Here is a 12,619-nt window from a genome sequence, read left to right as displayed (position 1 = left end):
CAAATCTAACTGAGCAAGTGAGCTTTTGTGAAACAGATACAACTCTGTGTATTATGACCAGGATATATTTAAAATCTAATCTTTCTGATTACACAAAGTGGATTTTCTCCTCTCTTAAAAGCAATGTGAGATGGCTTCACTTCCAACTGTGGAATGAACAAGACCTATCACTAGTAGCTCCATTTCACTGCATCACTCTATGTTCACAGCATGTAGCCAGTGGGCCAGACTCTGACTTCCTCAAGAAGCAACACTCCTCACTCCATTTCTGGTATGTTTGGGAGGCACTTTTGTTTAAAAAAGAAGTCATGATATGTAAAAGAATCATACAGTATACTGACACAGTATATGGAGTACTGCAGTGTATGTATTGTAACTGTGCACAAAAACTTGGGTTAACCAGCTTTGGTAAGTCTGCCCAAGTGAAAGTTTTGGGGTATAAATGTTAAAGCCTGGAAAGAAGAAAGAGGGAAGCAAAATCTATTTCAGAGTTGCCTGGACTTGTATGACCAATAGGACTGTGTGGAGTTCCTACAGGCTATATGCATTCTAAAAGAATTTCAATAGTCAAAATGTTTGTGGTTAAAGGAGCAAGGAGCGGAGCAATAAGTATCCAGGACACCAAGTCAAGCAAAGAGTAGCAGGCAGGATCAAAGACCAGAGCTGTAAGGACAAAGGTTTACATGTGGCTGGCATCACAGAGTATGGAAGTGCTTGTACCTCTGTCAAACAAATGTGTTTTGCTGGATTTCTGGACTGAAAGTGACCTTGATGGGATGTAGACATACTCCAACTGCTCTGTTATGCTGTCCCCTTTTCCCTGACTGGAAACTCTTATTGCTAGATGAAACTAGCTGAGAGGCAACAGATTTTCTGACTGATGGCACAGCAGAGACTGCAAAATGGCCCTGTGATTTCTAAGTACTGGGAGATGGCACTGAGCATTCACACAGAATGACACTTGACAGGCAGGCAAAGAAGTACATAGATGTGCAGCGTTCACTGGCTGTCCCTGATAAAGGGCATCAGTAAGCAGTTTGGTCTGATGTAGTCGAGAGGGATGAAAGGACCTTAAAGGAAGAATGAGTCTCTGTTGCTAGGGAGGAATGGGGAAGTACTATTCAGAATTGTGAGATATGTATTTACTCCTCATTAGATGTATGAAATGAATAACGACAAGAGTCAGGCACATCTAGACTTACCTTGTGATGCCCATTGAGGGCATCTTCTCTGTCTCAAATGAGAACTGTCATCAATATTTGTTGTAAGAGTCTCCATTTTTCTTTGGAGAGTGCTGAAAAAATTGGCTTGTCTGAGATCTAGAAGAAATAGTGAAAAAGACATTTGTTGATACAACAGAAGCCTCGCTCTCAGGGTGAACTGCCAGAATTCATAGATTCATAGATTCATAGATTCATAGATTTCTAGGTTGGAAAAGACCTTAGAGATCATCGAGTCCAACCATCCCTAATCCCCATTAAACCATATCCTCAAGTAGCTCATCCACCCTATTCTTAAACACATCCAGGGATGGGGACTCAACCACCTCCCTGGGCAGCTTATTCCAGTGGCTGACAACCCTTTCAGAGAAGAAATACTTCCTAACATCCAACCTGAATCTCCCCTGACTAAGCTTATGCCCATTTCCTCTTGTTCTATCACCCATCACTAATGTAAAGAGCCCTTCCCCTACCTCCCCACCATCTTTTCTCAAGTATTTATAGGCCGTAATCAGGTCTCCCCTCAGCCTCCTCTTCTCCAGGCTAAACAGCCCCAACTCCCTCAGCCGCTCCTCATAAGTTTTATTTTCCAGCCCCTTGACCAGTTTAGTCGCCCTTCTTTGGACTCGCTCCAGGAGCTCAATATCTCTCTTAAAGCGAGGGGCCCAAAACTGGACACAATATTCCAGGTGCGGCCTCACCAGTGCCGAGTACAGGGGCAGGATCACTTCCCTGCTCGTGCTGGTCACACTATTCTTGATACACGCCAGTATCCCATTGGCCTTTTTGGCCACCTGGGCACACTGCTGGCTCATATCAAGCCGGTAGTCAACCAACACCTCCAGGTCCTTCTCCGCCAGGCAGCTCTCCAGCCACTCCTCCCCGAGTCTATAGCGATGCTTGGGGTTTTTATACCCCAAGTGAAGGACTCTGCACTTGGCCTTATTAAAGCTCATGCCATTGGCCTCAGCCCAACGATCCAGTCTGTTCAAATCCCTCTGAAGGGCCTCCCTACCCTCGAGCAGATCGACACAGCCTCCCAGCTTGGTGTCGTCCGCAAATTTACTGAGGGTACATTCAATCCCCTCATCCAGGTCATTGATAAAGATGTTAAACAGAACTGGACCCAGCACTGAGCCCTGGGGAACCCCACTGGTGACCGGCCTCCAGCTGCATTTAGCCCCATTTACCACCACTCTTTGGGCCCGGCCATCCAGCCAGTTTTTAACCCAAAGGAGGGTGTGCCTATCCAGGCCAGCAGTTACCAGTTTCTCCACCAGAACACTATGAGAAACTGTATCAAAGGCTTTACTGAGGTCCAGGAAAACTACATCCACAGCCCTTCCCTCGTCAACCAGGCGGGTCACCCTGTCATAGAAGGTGATCAGGTTTGATTGGCAAGACCTGCCTTTCATAAACCCATGTTGACTGGGCCTGATCACCCGGTTAACCTGTACGTGCTCATTAATAGCACTCAAGATAACCTGTTCCATGACTTTGCCCGTCACCGAGGTCAGACTGACAGGCCTGTAGTTCCCCGGATCCTCCTTCCGCCCTTTTTTGTAAATGGGGGTAACATCCGCCAGCCTCCAGTCCAGCGGAACTTCCCCAGTGAGCCAAGACTGCCCAAAGATAATGGACAGGGGTTTGGCAATGACATCCGCCAGCTCTCTCAGGACTCTCGGGTGGATACCATCAGGCCCCATAGACTTGTGGGCATTCAGCCAAAGGAGCAGATCCTTGACCCGTTCCTCTTGGATCACAGGAGCTTCGATCTGCTCTCCCTCCCTGCACTCAGACACCGAAGGCCAGCTCACCTGGGAACTGCTGACCTTATTATTAAAGACTGAGGCAAAGAAGGCATTAAGGACCTCAGCCTTGTCTTCATCCCTAGTGACTAACGTACCCCCTGAGTCCAGTAGGGGCTGGAGGTGATCTTTAGCCCTCCTTTTGTTATTAATATATTTATAGAAAGACTTTTTGTTGTCCCTTACGGAGCTGGCTAGTCTAAGTTCCAATTGGGCTTTTGCCTCCCTGATTATCTCCCTACATGCCCTAACTTCCTCCCTGTATTGATTCCTGGATGCCTGCCCATTCTTCCAAGACTTGTAGACATCCCTTTTTCTTTTGAGATGTTCCCAAATCTCCTTTTTTATCCAAGCTGGTTTTCTACCCCGGCGGCTCGACTTCCGGCACACAGGGACAGCTCGCTCCTGTGCCTCCAGAATTTCCTTTTTGAATAGTAACCATCCCTCCTGCGCCCCCTTACCCTTGAGAGCTGTCTCCCATTGGACTTTGTTAACCAGACTTCTAAACAGCCCAAAGTCAGCTCTCCCAAAGTCCAGCTTGGCCGTTTTAGTGTTCCCCCTCCTAACTTCCCCTAGAATTGAGAATTCTATTATCTCGTGGTCACTAAGCCCCAGGCGTCCTCCAACCTTCACATCTCCCACAAGATCTTCTCTGTTCACAAACAGCAGGTCTAGGGGAGCTCCTTCTCTAGTCGGTTCACTAACCAGTTGTGAGAGGAAGTTGTCCTCCACACTCTGCAGGAACCGCCTAGACTGTTTCCTGACTGCCATGTTATACTTCCAACAGACATCAGGCAGGTTAAAGTCACCCATAAGGACAAGGGCTAGTGAGCGCGAGACTTCCCCCAGTTGTTTAAAGAATAGCTCATCAGTCTCACTGTCCTGATAGGGTGGCCTGTAGCAGATTCCCACTACAATATCCGCCTTCATAGGCCCCTCTTTGATTTTCACCCACAGACATTCTACTAGGTCATCCCCAACATTTAACTCTAAACAGTTTAGATCTTCCCTTACATACAGGGCAACCCCACCACCCCTTCTACCTCTCCTATCCCTCCTGAAGAGCTTGTAGCCATCCATGGTAGCACTCCAGTTATACGAGTCATCCCACCATGTTTCAGTGATGGCAACTATGTCGTAGTTTCCCCGGATAGCAAGAGCTTCCAGTTCCTCTTGTTTATTGCCCATACTGCGTGCGTTCGTATAGAAGCACGTAAGTTGGGCTTTCGACCCCACAGCACCCCTAGGGGGGGAAGTTTTATTACCTGAGCTGTTATTTTTGGGATTCTCTTTAACCTCTAGGCAACTTGTGTGTTGCTCTTGACTACACATATCACCCCCTACTATCACTGAGGCAGCAGGCCGAAGGCACCTGCCTACCCTCCTTTCATCAGACAATGGAGGGCCGTCCTCGGCTGTTAATCCTCTAAGTCTGACAATACCCCCCACCCCCTTCACATCTAGTTTAAAGCCCTGTTGATGATCCCAACTAGTTCTGTAGCGAGCAGCCTTTTCCCCCGTGGAGACAAACCCGCCCGGTCCCTAGATAGAAGATCTGGCATTAAGGTCAGCCCGTGGTTAAAGAAGCCTAGGTTGTTTTCCTCACACCACTTTTGTAGCCAATAATTCAAGCAAGCAGTTTGTATTATTTAAATGTGTTTTAAGCAATGTCATGCAAATTATGTTTTCTTATGGGTAAAAGAAATGCTAGGCACATACTTAATACAGATATTTCACCTGTGTTTACGAATCCCTGGTTCTACCTGTGCCTTGTATTCTTACTAAAGGATTTGTTTTTAGAATGGAAAAGAAAGATTCAGATTCGCACTAGGGACATTCAGACACAACAGTAAAAGAACAATGCAAGTTTCTATCTGATCTGTAAAGAAAAGTCAAAACTGTAAATAAAGATGATAATGACCATGCATGATTAATGTGTCACAGTGAGGAACTCTGGTAATGCAATATTTTTACAGATGTATCTTCATCAATTTTCTGTAATAATTTTTTGAAAGCTCACTAACTTGGATTTAGGCAGGGTAAACGCAAGAATCATAAACATAATTCTGTATACGTGACATTCCCTTGCTGTTCCTGGAGAACACCAGTTCTGCCTCAGCGGTGAATCGTGTCTCACTTGTTAGAGGTAACAATACTGATGGTTAGAGCCATACAAAGAAACAACACCAAAAGGTGAATTCTTCAGAAACAAGTTTTTTATTCTGGCCTTGTCACACTGTTGAATGAAAGGAAATAGATGCAAAGAAGACATTTGTATTATAGCAGTAGATTTTTAAGATGCGGATAAATCAGAATGGAGAAACATCTAAGTTTTTGTATCCTTCTATTGCATTCACAAGCCTTGAGGTAGTGTTAGCTGCAGAACTGTAACTCGAATTTCTCCCTCCCTAGACTGCATTAGGCATTCGGAACACAAAAAAATATTTCAAGCAATTTCCTTCAGAATTGTTTCCCACTCCATGAGCTAATCAGTTTTGTCAAAGCTGTCACAGAATGCATCACTGTGCCACTATAATTATTTCAGGACTTTCTAATTTATTTTCATCAGCAGTTGAATTTTACTACTCTGCTAAATCAATTGCCAGGAATTGCCAGGCAATGAAATCTCAATTGCCAGGATTAACTCAATTTTATTCTCAGCATTTTTTTCTCCTTCATTTAAAATTTGGTAAAAAAATACTCGTAAAACTCACTTGCCAGTATTTTTCTATCCCTAGCTTAAATGCCTTTTCTTTGGAGGAAGTCATAGATTTTTAAAAGACCTCAGTTTTCAGCTTAGGTCTTATGAATGTCGCTTACATCTTTTTTTTTAACTGTTTCATTTAAAGCTGAGAGAGAGAGAGAGATATTTTTAACCTGCTTAAAAGATTGTCAGCAATAGTATTCTAAGAGCTATTTTCTGCAGAAAGGAGGAAAATGAGTTCTAGCAGATGTGGACTAGTGGAAGAGACATATTTGTCTGACTTTCTTTTTAATGGAAAGTGAATTTACAGAGGACCTAGGAAGTCCTGGGGTACCTCAAAAACTGAGGGCATTGCCAGTAACTAGAAGAGCCAGGAAGGTGGTGACTCTATATCATCTGCTTTGAAGCTCCTAGGGCATCAGAGTCAAAACAAGCAAACAAACAGACAGACAAAAAACCCTTTGTCCCAGCAGAAAAAAACAAACCCAGGCTCATCATATTTAATTACAGAAAACAACAGTACTGGAGGGGTTAATATTTTGGCTCCTACTGAAATTGTGTTATGGCATGTCCCACCGCTTACCTTAAGCACAGGTAAGTGACTGCAGTAGTTTTACTGAACCCCTCCTGAGACAACGCCAAGGAGGCAGTTTACAGCACTCATGCAGACTTTCAACATAAACTTACTTAAAACGGTTGCCTAAACAGGACTCTTAAATGCCTCATAATTAATGGATCCTGATTTACCACATGTAGGAGACCTACTTGATGCTGCTGCAAAGTAAGCTATTTTTTTTATATGTGTACACACACTTGACTTTTTCTTTCTAACTAAACGATCCAGGTATTTCAATCCCTAGAGCTGCCATTTCAGTCTTAAAAGTTTCATATCCCAGTCTCGGTTGAGGGGTCTGTCAGAAGGGAAGTCTTTAATGGTGGACAGACCAAAATTCCTCAGAGGGAAGAAGCAGAGGTGGGGAACGGCACATCAGTCCACAGGCTGTTACCACTGACAAAGAAGATTGAAACCAAAACACTCCAACAATGCCATCGCCAGTGAAAATCTAAAGAAGACTGATAGCCTTATATGAAGAGATTTTGAATCTGTGACTTCTGGGTGTCAAGGCCAGGTTGGATGAGGCTTTGGGCAACCTGGTGTAATGGAGGGTTTCCCTGCCCATGGCAGGGGGGTTGGAACTGGATGATCTTTAACCCTAACCATTCTATGATTCTATGATTCTGTGAATTTTATCTAGCTCAAAAATATATGTGACATTGTGCTAACATAACACTAGGAACCAGCAGACTTAAGGAACAGTTCCAACTGTCTCACAGACCTGCTCTGTGTTAGTGTAATTTGTTGAACTTTGCTCATCTTCAGCTTTCCTATTTTTGAAACAAGGTTTCAAGTAAATGACTAAACAACAACCTAGAGATCAGACAAAAATGTTTTACAAAGATGAAAGCCTGACTGCTGCTGAGCTGTACTGGCTTCTCAGTTCCAAACTAAGGTGACATATGGTATGTAATTATAAAATATGTTTGCACACAGGAGTTTTTATATTTCATATGAAAACTTTAGTGTTCAATGTTAAGTCCTGCAGGAAAATGTTCAGGTAAGAAATCCTCATGAATTGTAAAAAATGGCTAAGTATTTGACAATTGATTTGCTCTCCAGAAACCATTTCTAAAAATACATTATGAATTAATAATGCTATAGAGTAAGAGTAAGAATAAATAGGACTCCTTACAGATGTGCGTATGTGTGTTTATAGACAGTGTTTGCAAGCTAACATTAAATAAAATACAGTATCCAGTATAATCTCTTAGCATCTTTCATAAAAATGAGTTGAAATGACAGAGATTCTGAAGAGAATTTTCAACTTCTAGTATCCCAATATTGTTTTAAATGTAGGTGTTCTTGTCTTCAACTAGGCTATCATTGACATGGATTTCAAGTGTTTGTTCTCATCTATTTTCATGCCTTCTTAGCCAATTTTTAGTGCCTGGGAAACATCCCTTTTTTCCCCATAAGGACTCAAACTGCAGCCCTAGACGTTTTCCAAGAGCCCCGTTTGAAAATCTACATTCCCCAGGATGTTCTGTTATTTTAGTAATTTCCTATCAGTTCTCGTTCTTTCTTTTTAAGAAGAAATTAAACACTGTGAGCAGTGCTAAACTAAGAAAAAAATCTCTTCTTTGCATTTTATAGGGCTTTACCTATAACCTTTTTCAGCCTTCTAATAATGGCTCTAGTGTCACCATCTCCTTTAAAGATATAAAATAGCAAGGTTGCAGTTACCTGTTTTGGAAGAAAGCAGAAGTTCCTTCATAAACAATTGACAATATCAGCTAGGGTCAACTGATCCTGCCTTTCAAATTGTTGGTTGGTATGACTGCTTTGATAATCTTTTCTATTTTAAATCAAGTGACTCCAGATTATAAGTCTATAGAGTATGCAATTGATTTAGCAGTGCACAAGATACGAGTTTGTCCTTCAGACAGGATACTTTCTGCTTTGTAAGGCAATATCACTATTTTAAGCTTGCCCTGCTAACCACTGCTCAGCCACAGCAGTAGCTGAATGATATCCATGTCCATCCTAAGACATTCATTAATGTTCAGCATGTCTATACATGAGGTAACATTTTGAGAACATCTTCTTGAAAACTGGCTGTGTGATATGATTCAAAATAGCCTAACAGGTATTAAAGGACAACGCTTAACAAAATTTGCCCTTTTTTAGGGTCTGTGCTAAAAGATGGGAAATTAAGGCATGGAAATATTCAGTGACTTGCTACAGATCACAGAGCAGGCTAAGGATACACGGTGAGTGCCATAGCTCAGTCCTTGGTCAGCAAGCCACTTGCTTGTGCTGAAACAGACTGAAATTCTGCATAGCTTGAGCACTTGAAAAGAGAAAATTTGGAAGTCTGGTCTTTTAGTCTAGTAAACAGAAGTCCACTGGCTTTCTTGGCATTCCCTGGTTTTCTGTCTATTAAAGCTTCGCTTTCTGACCTGCCATTTTATTTTTCAATAATAACCAACACAATGGGGAATCCAACGCAAAAAGCATATGGTATTCTGAATCAACAGCACACTTTCAGCTCTCACTGATATGTTTAGAATTTGAATATCTATTCTGATCCCTTGATGCTCTTATTTACTCATTGAGAAGAGTTGAAGGAATTGAAATTTATACATGGAAGGTAGTAAGAGCAACTATCAACTAAGCCATTGCATTGTCCAATAAAAATTAATTCACTAAAGAATTTAAACATGGAGTCATGAAGTAAATTTAATGCAGTTCTGTAGGACGTGTAAAAGTGGACAGAAAGTGGATGCATTGGGGGTTTTTTACACATAATCAGAACACGCACTAAGAAATAAACATCTTCTTTAGGAACGGTGAAACACAAAATACTGAAGAAGCAAGAGTAAGCATAAGGAACAGATTTTGGTGACACCAAACACCTCAGGATTCCACACACCCATTAAAACAGGAGAAACAGTATCATCCTTTCACAAACACCAGTACAAATAGAGTTCTTTCCATTAAATGCAGCTCTTGTGAACTATCATGAGAAAAATCTAACAAATTACACACATTGGCTTTGCAGTGCATCAAAAATGCAATCTGTATAATTCACTGCTTCTTTAATCAATGCGATGCCTATGAAATTGGCAGTATGAACACATTACAGTACTTGTGATGAAAATGCTATCTTATTCATACAATGTCCATAGATTCTTAAGAACACTGAGCTTCTTAGAGATGTGGTAGCATGCTGAATTAAATGACTGGGAAGGAACACATGTAATATAGCCTTTTTATCTTTCAGCTACAATGCTGGCTTGAAGGAAATACCATATGCCTAAAAAATTAGCAGATATGTCAACATCGAAAATCAGATATTAAAGAATGAATAAGGCCAATGATTTGTTTAAACAAAACAAAGCCAAACAAATCAGACCTATTTCCGAAATAAAGTTCCTGGCAAACTTGTTCCTTGCAAACTAGTTCAAAGCTTATTTCTTTACTTCTTAGAGGACAATAAACAGCAAAGAAAAATATTCAGAAACGTGTAAGACATTGAACTAGTTACTTGACACCAGTCAAACTTTCCAGGGAATGACTAAGGACTGCATTTGAATTAGTTGATTCTAGACCTGTCAAGAATTTACCAGTCATGCAGCTATCAACTGGTTTCCAGGACTGGTTTTGCCAATTCCTTGGCAGAATTTTTTTGCAGACAGAATGACAGTTGAAACACTCAACTTCAAACAATGGAAGCTACGTATGATATGAGAGCCAGAACTTGGAGTTACTACTCCCTGATACCAGAAGCAAATGGTAGTTGTAACAATCTGTAATGGCCATCTGCTGGTTACAAACAAAAATCCACTGTTTGTCATAAAACATTTAATTTAAAGTCATGTATAATCATAGGTGATGTTTCTTTATTCAGCCATTGTATTTAGTTCAGCAGAAATTAATATCTAATTACTTGAAATGAGACTGTATTTAGTACTGATGAAGTCAGTTTTGCTTTTAATGGAGAAATATCAGCCTCACCAACAACCAGCATACCTGGAGCTAAAGGAGGTCTGCAGAGGGGAGCTCCAGCAGAAAGGTTGAGATGTGATCGGTATTGTTCCTTTTCTTCTCAGAGCTACAGTGTTTCTTCAGGTTAAAACTGAGAATGGCTGAGGAGCTAGAATCTCAACTTTGCAACCTCCTGCAAAGAAGAGAAACAGTACCAGCCAGCCAGCATTTTTCAAACTGCTTTGCTGGACTTGAAAATGATTTTGCTTTCAGTTTTAACACGCCGGCCCTGTGATCAGGGGACAAGCGGATCTCACCCGGATTCCCAGGGCTTGCCCTCGGCCTTCATGTTTCTCACACTGACAGCATGGTGACAGCCAGAGCAGAAGACAACATGGGTGGTGGAAGCTCCAGCACTTGATGGAGGTCCTTTGGGGTGCAGAGGCCTCCAGGCAGCACTAGGACTGTGAGAGCCCAGTCTCCGTGGGGCTCCCAGGGATTTTACGCTTGCCACCGGCGATGCCCAGGTCCTTGGGCCACGGCTTTCCCCAGCGACAGCCCCCGGCCGGGCTGCGGAGCTCCGCGGCGGAGCGGGGCGTCAGGAAACCGCAGGGTGCAGTGCTGCGAGGGGAACCCCGCAGCCGCGGTGCGCTCCTGTTGCCAAAAACGCCCAATCCCATGGATCTGTAAGCAGCGTGCTGCGTGTAGGAGAAATTGTGGCGTGCTACGTGCAAAAGTTAAAAAACAAACAGACAAAAAAAAAAAAATAGCCCATATTTTCGTATTTGTTACTGTATCGGGATTCGAAGCCCTTTACCCTGTGTGCCGGCAGATGGCAGGTTCGCACAGCGTATCGGCGGCCCCGCGCTCCCTCAGGCCAAGGGAAGATGGCGGCTTGTGGTGACCTTGGAAGATGGCGGCGGGCGGCCCGAGGGCAGGCTCAGGCAGGCAAAGTGTGAGGCGCGGACCGCCTCTCTCCAGTGCGCGGGGCGGCAGGCGACAGCGGGCATCCCGGGTCGGGGGATAGCCGCCCGCAGGAGCGCAGGGCAGGAAGACGCACGGCGCCCGAGGCGGGGCACCGGGCGGCGCCGCGGGGGTCTGCCCTGCCGTGTGGCGTGGGACATCCGCGGAGCCGCCCTGCCTGTTTCCCGCGGCGTGGCTGCTGCCGCTCTTCCCCTTGATGGCCTCCTCGCCCCGGCAGCTCTTGCCTTTCTGCGGAGTTTCAGCTGTCAAGCAGCCTCGCCTGCAGCTGTCTTCTCCGCAGCCCTCCCCTGCCACCCTTCTCTGCAGGGCCCCGACCGCGGCTCCCGCCTCTTCCCTACCTGCCGTGTGCGGCAGAGGAGTGTCCATGGCCTCGGCTCCTAACGGGCTGAAGGAGCTGCAGAGAAGAAATGAGAACAGCAAACCAAGCCCTGGCACTGTGGACGCGCAGTGCTCACCAGCCTCTGCTTCGTTTGAAGCCGTGCTTAGGGACATGCCCCAGGTTGCCAGTCCTGGAATTGGTTCGCTGTGGAAACCACCAGACCGTCCCCACTCGCCAGAGCTGTTCCAGGCCTAGCAGGGAGTCAAGGCTAGCTGCAGGGAACCCTGGACCGCTGACTTGCTGTGGTGCTTTGCAGTGTGATTTGTGGCGTGAGACGTCAGTTTGTGCTCAGATCGGTAGCTCCGTGGGCTATGAAGCCATATCTGATGGAAAAGTGAAAAAAACATCTGTTTTCTGTGTTTGCGCTCTCTGTTGAAAGACAAGCTGATAGAGCTTACACAAGCCAAATGCGTACTGGTTATTAACATGCAGTAAAATTTCCTCATGCAAAGTAATGTGTACTGTGTGGTGTGGTCTAGTTTGCAAGAGCTTTCTCAGAAAAAAACAAAGGGCATAGGTTCAGAACTTCCCTTTTTCCTGGAATTTTTGGAGTGTTAGCAGCTGCTGCAGTTCTAGTAGACTAAACCAAATAGGAAAAAATACTAAATCAGAAACATGCACTTCATGGAAGACAAATATAAGTCCAGTACCAAACATACAGTAACTTAACCCAGATGGCATTACTGAACTAAAGTAATGTGACATGACAAAAACATCAGTGTCTTCTATCCGGTTCCTTTATAAACACTTTTTTTTTTTTTACTAGCACACCCGTTAGGGAGTCCTTTGGTTCTCCATTTGCTCTCCTTTTTCCAAATAAATGTCCCAAAGAAGAGGAAGAATTGCTTGGTAAAGCAAAGAATTCAATGACGATTCTTAAATCTCCCTAGTTGTGCTATGCAGGGTATTGGGAGAGTCATCTGCTTTCGTGTCCCACAGCTGTCCCATGAGTGAGCCAGGCTGCTCGGGGGACATGGT

The 12,619-nt window shown here is 44.0% G+C and overlaps 1 protein-coding gene across 1 annotated transcript in view; it reads right to left on the bottom strand.

The window, feature by feature from the left end:
• Positions 1 to 10,413, bottom strand: part of LOC104373225 (atrial natriuretic peptide receptor 2) — a 62,989-nt gene extending 52,576 nt beyond the window's left edge. Inside the window, exon 1 of the mRNA XM_086628813.1 lies at positions 10,324 to 10,413. The gene's annotated coding sequence lies outside the window, so the exon portion shown is untranslated. The remainder of the gene's footprint in view (positions 1 to 10,323) is intronic.
• Between the last annotated feature and the right edge of the window lie 2,206 nt (positions 10,414 to 12,619).

Source organism: Tauraco erythrolophus, chromosome Z, assembly GCF_009769465.1.
Source record: "Tauraco erythrolophus isolate bTauEry1 chromosome Z, bTauEry1.pri, whole genome shotgun sequence".
In the NCBI taxonomy this organism is placed as follows: Eukaryota; Metazoa; Chordata; class Aves; order Musophagiformes; family Musophagidae; genus Tauraco; species Tauraco erythrolophus.
The sequence above is the reverse complement of the archived record's forward strand: the minus strand, read 5'-3'. Positions and strand labels throughout refer to the sequence as shown.